Source organism: Melospiza melodia, chromosome 2 (genome assembly GCF_035770615.1).
Source record: "Melospiza melodia melodia isolate bMelMel2 chromosome 2, bMelMel2.pri, whole genome shotgun sequence".
Classification (NCBI taxonomy): domain Eukaryota; kingdom Metazoa; phylum Chordata; class Aves; order Passeriformes; family Passerellidae; genus Melospiza; species Melospiza melodia.
The window spans coordinates 62614048-62623188 of NC_086195.1; positions in this window are offsets into that span (position 1 = coordinate 62614048).

The window sequence follows — 9141 nt, forward strand, 5'->3', positions numbered from 1 at the left end:
GAATTGTGTCAGGGCTTATGACCCTTTAAGGTCTCCCTGAGGACTGCTGTGAGGCAGCAGGCCTATGTTTAGAAGACCTTGTAGGAGACTTATTTTGCCAGCAGAAGTGATGAGGTTTGCTGTATCAAAATTAGTGCTGCCTTCTGCTGGCCCAGAGACAGAGTCCTATACACTTGCTGCTTGTGACCTCCACATAAAACACCAGCTGTCTCCCCCTTCTCTTTGACTCTTCCAGGTCGTGAGAACAGGGGATTCAAGTCAGTTGACGCCTACTTGGTGCCATTCCCACTTTCTCTGGTGATGTATCCAGAGTACCCCAGATGTCCATGCTGCACTGACTCTCCCACCCAATCCTTTGCCTTCCATCTCAAAGCCTTCCCTGGTCTGTGTCTGTTTTTACTTAAAAGACTGTTCTCATATTTGCATTGATGCCCAAAGTATATCAATGAATAATGTTGGAAAACTGTCCTGTAGATATCCCCAAAACACTGTCACTGAAGAAGAGGATCACAGAGCTTGCTAGACCAGAGACCCAGTAAGTGAGGTGTGTATTCCCAGACTTAGGGGACACCAGTTCTTTCCACTTTGTACCACACAATTCCAAAACAAATAGGGAAGATCACCAGTTCTGGAATCAGAAATTAGTACAGGGAAAACTCCCTTCCCCTTCTCAGCTTGTTACCATCCTGTAGTGGTCACAGAATGAAATAGGTCTGGATTTTGCATTTTAATAGTCATTTTGTGTTGTATAGACTTGGATATGTCAAAAGAAGGACATCTTCTAGAGAAATCCTTTTTATCTGCTGCAGTTTGTTCATGAACTTGCACCAACTGGCTCCATGTGTTGCTCTGTTTGGCACCTCCCCAGAGGAGGAGGAGGAATGCCCCTCCAGTCCTCTCCCAGGAGGTGACCTCCATTCCTGAGAAAGACAGGGATTAACTGAGCCAGCAGGGCATGTAGTTAATGCAGCTGGGGAGCACAGGGAGTGCTGCATGGCTTCAGCAGAGTCCTGTTACACAGCGCTGACCATGGCAGGAAAAAAAGGAAAAGGCCTGGAGAGCACAGGAGGGGCTGGAGCACACGAGGCAGTGCCATGCCTGGTGAGCACCACCTTGCTGGTTAAAATAGGTGGTTTGAATTGAAGGAAGGCAATTATCATTCATTTTAAATTGATTGGTTTACAGAATTGGTATCCTAGGCTTATGAAGAGTGTCTTAGTACTGGAAAAAAGAAAGGAAAAGGTGAAGGAAAATGAGAAAATTGAGTTGGTTGTGATAATACAGGAATTATATACTGATGTCATATATAGTTTATGTAGATGCACACCCACATGCAGTAGCACATACAGAAGATACACATACCCATCTGGATTTTATGCAAAATAAGGAAAAAATCAGCCAGCCAAGTTGTTCTGATGTATCTAAGACATCCAGTGCAGATTGGCTTACTCAGTATCTGTGCTTGCTAATGCCAAAAGCCAACATGATGTCACCCAACTGTAAGCAAAACATACATAAAAATAAAGCACAGAAATGAAAACAAAATTACCTTTGGTTAGTGAAAGATGAGACATAGGTCACACCCTGATGTGCTGCTAAAACGTTGCGCCTCTCAGGATGTGGAATTTTCTTGGAGAATGTTTGGGCTGGTAGCTGTGATTTGTGTACAAAGCCAACCATCATGAGAAGAATCTTGGTCAGAGTGATCATAAAAACCATACCAGGCACCATAATGGAAAGACATCCAGAAACTAAAAACAATATCTTCTTCTGAAAGGAAGCCAAGAGCCTGTGCAGTTCCTAGAGAACAAAACTTGGAAAGTAGCCCAAAAAAAATCTATTGCATTGGTGTAGTGTACTGGTATATTGGGCACAGTCCAATGGCAGCTTAGTCAAACAGTAACTGGGAAAGTTTAAATATCTTAAAATTAAATTATCTGACTACTTTGCAGTCAAGGATCTTTTGAAGCGAATCAGGGAGCTTTCTGAATACTGGATTTAATTTCTCAAGTTTTGAAGTATTGGAAGGGTTCCAATGAAATATTAAGAAGCTAGTGTGCTGACATTTTAAAGAGATAAATGGCATAACAGGGGAAGTTATAGGTCAGTTAGGATGATATTGATGCTGGGAAAAAATAGCAGCGGGACACAATCAAAAACCAGTTAAAGTACAGGAATTCAATGAGTGTTAGTGAGGTTGCATGGAAAAGGGATTCTACTAAAATAAATGCACTTTCTTCATTGAAAAGATTGTATCCCTGGCTGACAAAGCTAATTCTGTTAGGGTAGGTTTCAATTCCTTCCAAATGTGACTTTGAAATATTTTGAATTCTGGTTAAAAACTAGTAACCTGCCAAAACACTATTCCGCATATTAGAGAAATCAGAAATGAATGAAGTGTCTGAAAACTGTATTTACCAGTGGGGAATCTTCAGTAAAGGGGTGTGTGCTTCTAATGTGGTCCCACAGAGGTCTGGGTTTAGTCTATCACTGCTAAATATTTTCACTGACAGTCTCAAAGTAAGCATAAACAGCCTTTCTAGTTCAGGTAGCTAATTGCACAAGATTTATGGCATAGTAAATGAGGATGAAACTTCTGATGGGCGCAAAGAAAACTGGGTAACTTGTTAGGCTGAAAACAGTTGAACATACATGAGTATATCCTAATATACATACAGCAACCAAAGAAATGTGTACATGATGACACAGTTTGGGGTAGTGCCAGTGTGAATCCCAAGAAGAATATCCATGGTGGGGGCTGGGAAGTGCTCTCAGAGCAGCTGTAGTGGGACTATTTCAGGGAGTGTTTTGGAATTACACCTCTGGGGAAACTGCTAAGCTGGGAAAGTTCCTGTGTTGTACAAGGTCACACAGAAATCTCATGTCCCCAAAATCAGCTGTTCAATTTGCCTGCTGAGAGCCTCCTGGCAGGCAGGCAGAGGCTCTGCTCAGGTGAGCTGGAGAGGAAGCTGTGAGAAAGCCTCCTCTGAGAGAGCACAGGCAGTGTGATAGCATTGCCAGACAAATTCTACCTTCTTTAGGAGAAAAGTGGCCTGTAGATGCAGCTCATGTTTTTAGTGGGAAAGCCTGGAAATTCAGGAAGAAGGAAAGGCCAGCATGAACTGAGCAGGGACAATGGTCAGGTTGAAAGACTGGGAAGACTCCGTTTGTGCCTCATAGAGCATCAGCATGGGAAAGATCTTTGTTGGACCTGTATGAAATAGATAGATAGATAGATAGATAGATAGATAGATAGATAGATAGATAGATAGATAGATAGATAGATAGATAGATAGATAGATAGATAGATGATAGAGAGATAGAGATAGAGATAGAGATAGAGATAGAGATAGAGATAGAGATAGAGATAGAGATAGAGATAGAGATAGAGATAGAGATAGAGATATATATGTTATGTCCTCTGGAAAGCTGTGGAGTAGGGAGGTGAAAATTGATTGTGTCAGCCATAAGCCATGTTGCTCATTCTGGTGATAGCCACTAAAAGGCCAGAAAGAAACAGGCAGGTGTACTCTGAGGAAGACATCCGAGCAATTGTTTTCTTGTGTGTGAAGCTGTCTCCTCATGTAAAGCAAAGTTGTTGAGGACCCTTGGACCTGGCATCAGAATTGTGTCCCAGTAGGCACCAGACTCATGAAACAGAAGGTTTCTGTGTTGGCAAAGGCAAGGTGATTCCATTTCTGATGGGAGTCTCTGTAGAACTCTTAGGAAGAAAAATATTATCTTTGGCTGATAGTCTTACATGAAGGGCTGCATTTTAAAAGTGACCTTGACCTGCCCTTGAAACTTGCACCTGCTGTTCTGCAAGCAGAGTTGCTGGGCAGAGATTTACTCTCTTCCATTTCTATAATTTGATTTTGCAGGCAGAGATACAGTCAGGCCCTTAATGCAGTAAAAAGTTCACAAACTCACAGACTATGCTGCTTGTTTGCATACAAGCTTACTGTGTTTAAATTTTATGGAACTTTGGCTTTTGATTTCAAAGTAATTTATACCCCATACCTGCACATGGCTCACATGGACATGTGAAAACTCATAAGCTATTTTTGAAATGTCTTCTAATGTTTGCATTTCATTCTGTCAAATGAACCATATGAGAATTTCCTGGTAAATCCAAATTGGGTGGGATGCTTTGATCTGGGCTCTGCTAGACTGCTCTGTGACCACATTGGCAGAACTATCCAGGTAAAAAACAACTCTGGTTAACTTCTGGCAAAGGGTTTGTGTCAGATGACAAAAAATGGTTGTAAGAAAGACGGACTTCCAGATGAGTGAAGAAACTAAATCTTCAGTTTAGAAAGGAATGATGGAGTAGGTGAAATGATAACAGGAGCAAAGGGCATCCCTGAATTTGAATATCAGCTTCAGATTTGAAGATTAGCCTAAGGAGATTTTTTTGTCATGTAGCTCTTAATGAATCTGTAATGGTCACAAAAACATCTGAGACTGTGTGAATAGTTAAATGAAATTCAAAAGTGGGCATGCTGAAGGACAACACTCCCAAGCACATGGTGTGATTCTTGGGGATGATTTGATGCAGGGCCAGGAGCTGGACTAGAGGATCGTTTTGGGTCCCTTCCAAATGAGCATATTCTGTGATTCTGTGAAGTTATGGTGGAAAATAATGTTTTTAAAAGAAATAGTATGAACTCCTTTTCCACTGGTAGAAACTAGGAAGGAGCTTTTCCCATTATTTCATTTCACAGGCTTGTCCACAGAGAAGACACCAGGGTATGTGTCATTTCCATTTGGTCAGGTATGAAAATTGTCACGTGCTTCCAGAAGCAACTAGAAAAGCAAGAATTTTAACATGCAATAGCGAAGCATCATTTTATGGTCTGAATGCCCATTTGCAAACAAGCAGAATTCTTGCTGCTTCTGTTTTAATTCTTTAGTTATATTGTCATATGGTAACGTTATCCAAAACTTTCAAAACTCAAATGTGATCAAAGTAACAATTTTTTTGTCTTTCCATATTAAACCCTACAACCTTCTTCCCTTTCAGAGCATTTTTGTGGCATAGCTGCAGATGTTAATACAGTTGCCTAAATTCTTCAGGCCTTCCCTTAGGACAAAGTTCTTGTTTTTCCAAAACAGACACAGTGCACACAACACCTCATCAAATAGTCGACTATGCCTTCAATTTTATAGCAAACAACAAAGCATTTACTGGAAAGCAATCTTGCAATCTTGCCATATAAACAGTAGCTAAAAACATGTAACTGTCCAAACACTTTGGAATTGTCTATTAAAGTAGACTTCTAGTTGCTGAAAGAGCAATGCATAGAAATTCTGAGACCTCTGAACTTCTGGTGTGATTTAAATCCATTGCATGATACATACCAGTGCAATGTCTGCTTAATACTGTGGCCTTATCAAGCCCGTTGCCCATTCACATTCTCTGGAGGCCTGGGATGATAGCAAAAACATATGTGGGCATCTTTGCTGAGCAGCCTGCCAGATTAAAATGCTGCCAGTTCTGATACACGTGTGTGCTATATGGAAGTTCAGAAAAGATCTTTGAGCAAACTATCAGAGATGTCACATCAAGCCCACAATGATGGGTGTCTCTAAAGCAGAAGATCTGATAAGTTATGGCACTTTTACTGCAGAGTGACATGTTTGAAAAGGGAGGAACCAAGCTCACCAGGGCTGCTAACAGAGTGGTGTAACAAAAACCACAAAAACAGCCCAACCATCAGATTGGTGACAGATCAGATTGTTACACAATAGGTTGTGGCCAGAAAAGTTACTGTCACAGAGTTGAGCATCTTCATATTTGGAAAGCTAAAATAAATTACGATAAACTTATCTTTATTATTATAAACAAATGAATAAATTATTATCAATATAAGATAATATAAATTATCTTAAATTTATTTATCTATTTATATCTTATTATCTATTATAAAAGATAATATAAATTATCTTTATTATTATAAACAAATGAATAATGTAATCATGTAGCAGTGATACATAGCACATTGTATTTTATGTAGCACAGTGTATAGCTAGATTTACACTACCTTGATATCAAATGGGGTTTAGAAAATTTCTCCTATGTAATGCTATTGGATATCAAAAAGAAGAAGAAAATATGGTAAAGAGTGTTTTACTGTGAGATGGGGTAAGTCAGAAAGCTGCCTGAAAATGCTTAGAACTTAAGGTAACAGGCTGTGGAACAGAGAGGAAAACTAGTGTAAAACTAGGAAGAAAATGGCTTACTGAAAGGTAGAAAGGAAACAATTTATTGCAGGTAACAGCCAAATGTGGAAACAATTTTGGAAGCATTTCAGAAGAAGAGTGAAATGCATTAAATCTGTTTAGGTATCATAGATTGGAGGCAATATTCTGTGGGTGTTACAAATTGGAGTAGAAAATAAATGGGAAGAATTGGTACCTTCTGATGACCAAGAAAACAGTCATGAAGAGTATGTCCACCTGAACCAAACGGCAGGCACATGCGCCTGTTTCTGAGATCTGTACTCTTTGACTGCACAGTTTGTCACATCACACACTATGAGGGACAGAGGAGCTCCTCGTGTTCAGTTTCACTCCTGCAAAATTTGTTCATGACTCTGTGTGTTGCCACTTGGTTTTGTGAGCATACCAATCTCTCTAGATGTCTTTGTGGACCTGGGTGGCTTTTGCTGTTGTTGTTGTTCCTAGTATGGCATCTTGGTGTCACTTGTAGTCTTTGGCCACTGGTACTTGCAGGTTTAATTAAACACATGACTTCTGGAAGAGAGGGCAAGAGTGGTAATTAACTTAGAGCAGGAAAGATATTTCTCCCAGGAACGGAGAAGGGGTTACACAGCACAGCTACAGCAAACCCTGAGCAATCTGATTTGTTCTCACAGATATCTCTGTTTAAGCAGAGGCTTGGGCTGAAACTTTCAAGTTGTCAGGATTCTAGGTCATGGTCACATATTTATCAAGGGACATGTTTAATGTTTTACATTTATCAAGGGACACCAATTTACAATTTTCCAGGTTCCAGCTCCTGGGCACGCTCTGATTATGACCTGATTGCACGTCCAGATGACAGCTGGTACTCACCACCCCTATCCAAGCCTGATTTCTTTAGAACAAGGGAGATGTGATGTGCCTCAAGAGTTCTCCTGGTCTGCATAATGCAGAGGTTTTAGGGCGCAGGGGAAGCACACAGAAGTGCCCAGCACCTCAAGAACTGCTCAGAAAGGCCTTCCAAACACTGTTAACTCCCACACTGACTCAAACACGGGTCAGTAACATTTGCCGAGGCTGAATTTGTCACTCTCACACTCACCAGGTCTGCTGGCAGTTCTACTTGCAAAGTCCCCAAGAATCTCTACTGGTTCACCAGCAGGCAATTGCTACCTCTGAGTGCTTGTGAAGATTAGAAAGTGGAGTGGGAACAGTCTGTCTTTGGCTCCAAAGGACCCTCTCAAGCATCTGAATCTTATATCTAGCCCATTTTCTTCTGCCCCTGAGCCCCCCACCCTGACTACCTCCCATCTTCTGGCTGCTGAGCTCCCCTGCTCCCGTGCAAAGCTGCAACCCATTTAAATCAATACTGACACCTAACACCTCTCTGTTTTCTCAGCCTGCCTGCCCCAAATATTTCCCTCCAGCCTTGACAGAGCGGGTATTCACAGGGCAGCTCCAGAATAACAAGTTTCCATTTTTTGAGACGGTTGTATGGGGAGCTTTGTGGTGTGGCACCTGGCCAACGGGTGATCATTTAGCCAGGGTAGCTCACTACTGGGTAGTTAATTTGACATGCTGAACAGAGTGGTTGGGCTCTCTCTGAAGCCCAGTCAGACACTTCTGGGTTCCCAGTATTTAATTATGCCTGGTGTGCAATGCCAAAATATCGGCACTCGCGTGCAAATCTTGACTTCAGGGATGTTCATCATGCCAGCAGTGGCTCATTTGCTCCGACACAATCAATCTTCTCCAGCAGTCACTGGGACCATTACCTGCTTTACAGAGAGATGTGAGTTGCATTAGGCTGTCCACAACCTCTGCATCACTAAGCCGGGAAAAATAAAAAGGTGAAGACATCATGGCGACAAATAGTTCTGATGAACCCATAAATACAAGGCTGGGAAGAGCAGGTCCTTTCTCAGTGGTAACAGCCCAGGACTCTGGATTGACTCGTTTCCCAGGAAATATATCAAGTGTAGAAATGAGAGCATGGTTGCAGAGATGGATTCCCACTTCACACATGCTCTTTCTCCATCTCGTTTAGGGCTTGGACTGAATAATCGTTATCACCACATGGTAGCTATCAGGGACTAGCTGACACATTATAAAAACCTAATGTAGCCAGTGCACATTGGAGTCTTTGCCAGCACCTGAATTGTTTGCCAGAACACTTTTGAGATAGACTGTTCTTGTGGTATTTGCATCACTGGCAAGAACCAGAAACAGAGGAAATCTGGAAAACATTTCTCAGGCATAGAAAAAAAAATCTGTGAAGTGCTGTGGAGTCTAAGATGGCGCTGAAACTCTGGTTCCTTATTCAAATGACTGTAGAGCTTGGGAGTCTTTTGGGGCCTCAGAACAATATTTCTGATTGTGTTAGAGATTACAATCGCTTGGTCTTGGTCATTTATTTTCCCTGCAATTTTTGGACCACTCCTGTCCCAAAGCCTGTGCTTCAGCATTGCTGTCCTTCTAACTGAGGAAACAGAAGAATTGTCCCTACTGAACACAGCTGCTTGAAAACCAGGTGGGAAATACTATAAATAAATTATTACAATAAAATAAAAATACTATTAATAAAAAATTTACTTTTCTATGTCATGTGGCACTGGCCTATCCTGTCCCAGTGCTGTCCCCAAACTGCATGCAACATCCTGAGGTCTCCAGGGAGCATTTGCTATCTGATTAGGCAGTTGCATATTAGGATGACAACTGGAACATAAACCAAAATAGCCATAAAGGAAACAGAACCGTCCCTCTGGAATAGATTTGCTTTGACATTCATATCCATCTCTCACACAGAGCTGGTTGTGCGAAGTGCTGTAACAGGAGTGCTAGAGCCCCGTGATGGCAAACAGAGAAAAAACTGTCTTTCAATAAACACAGTTGGGAGCTGTAGCAACCACTCACCAGAAAAGTCTGAGATTTCAAAAT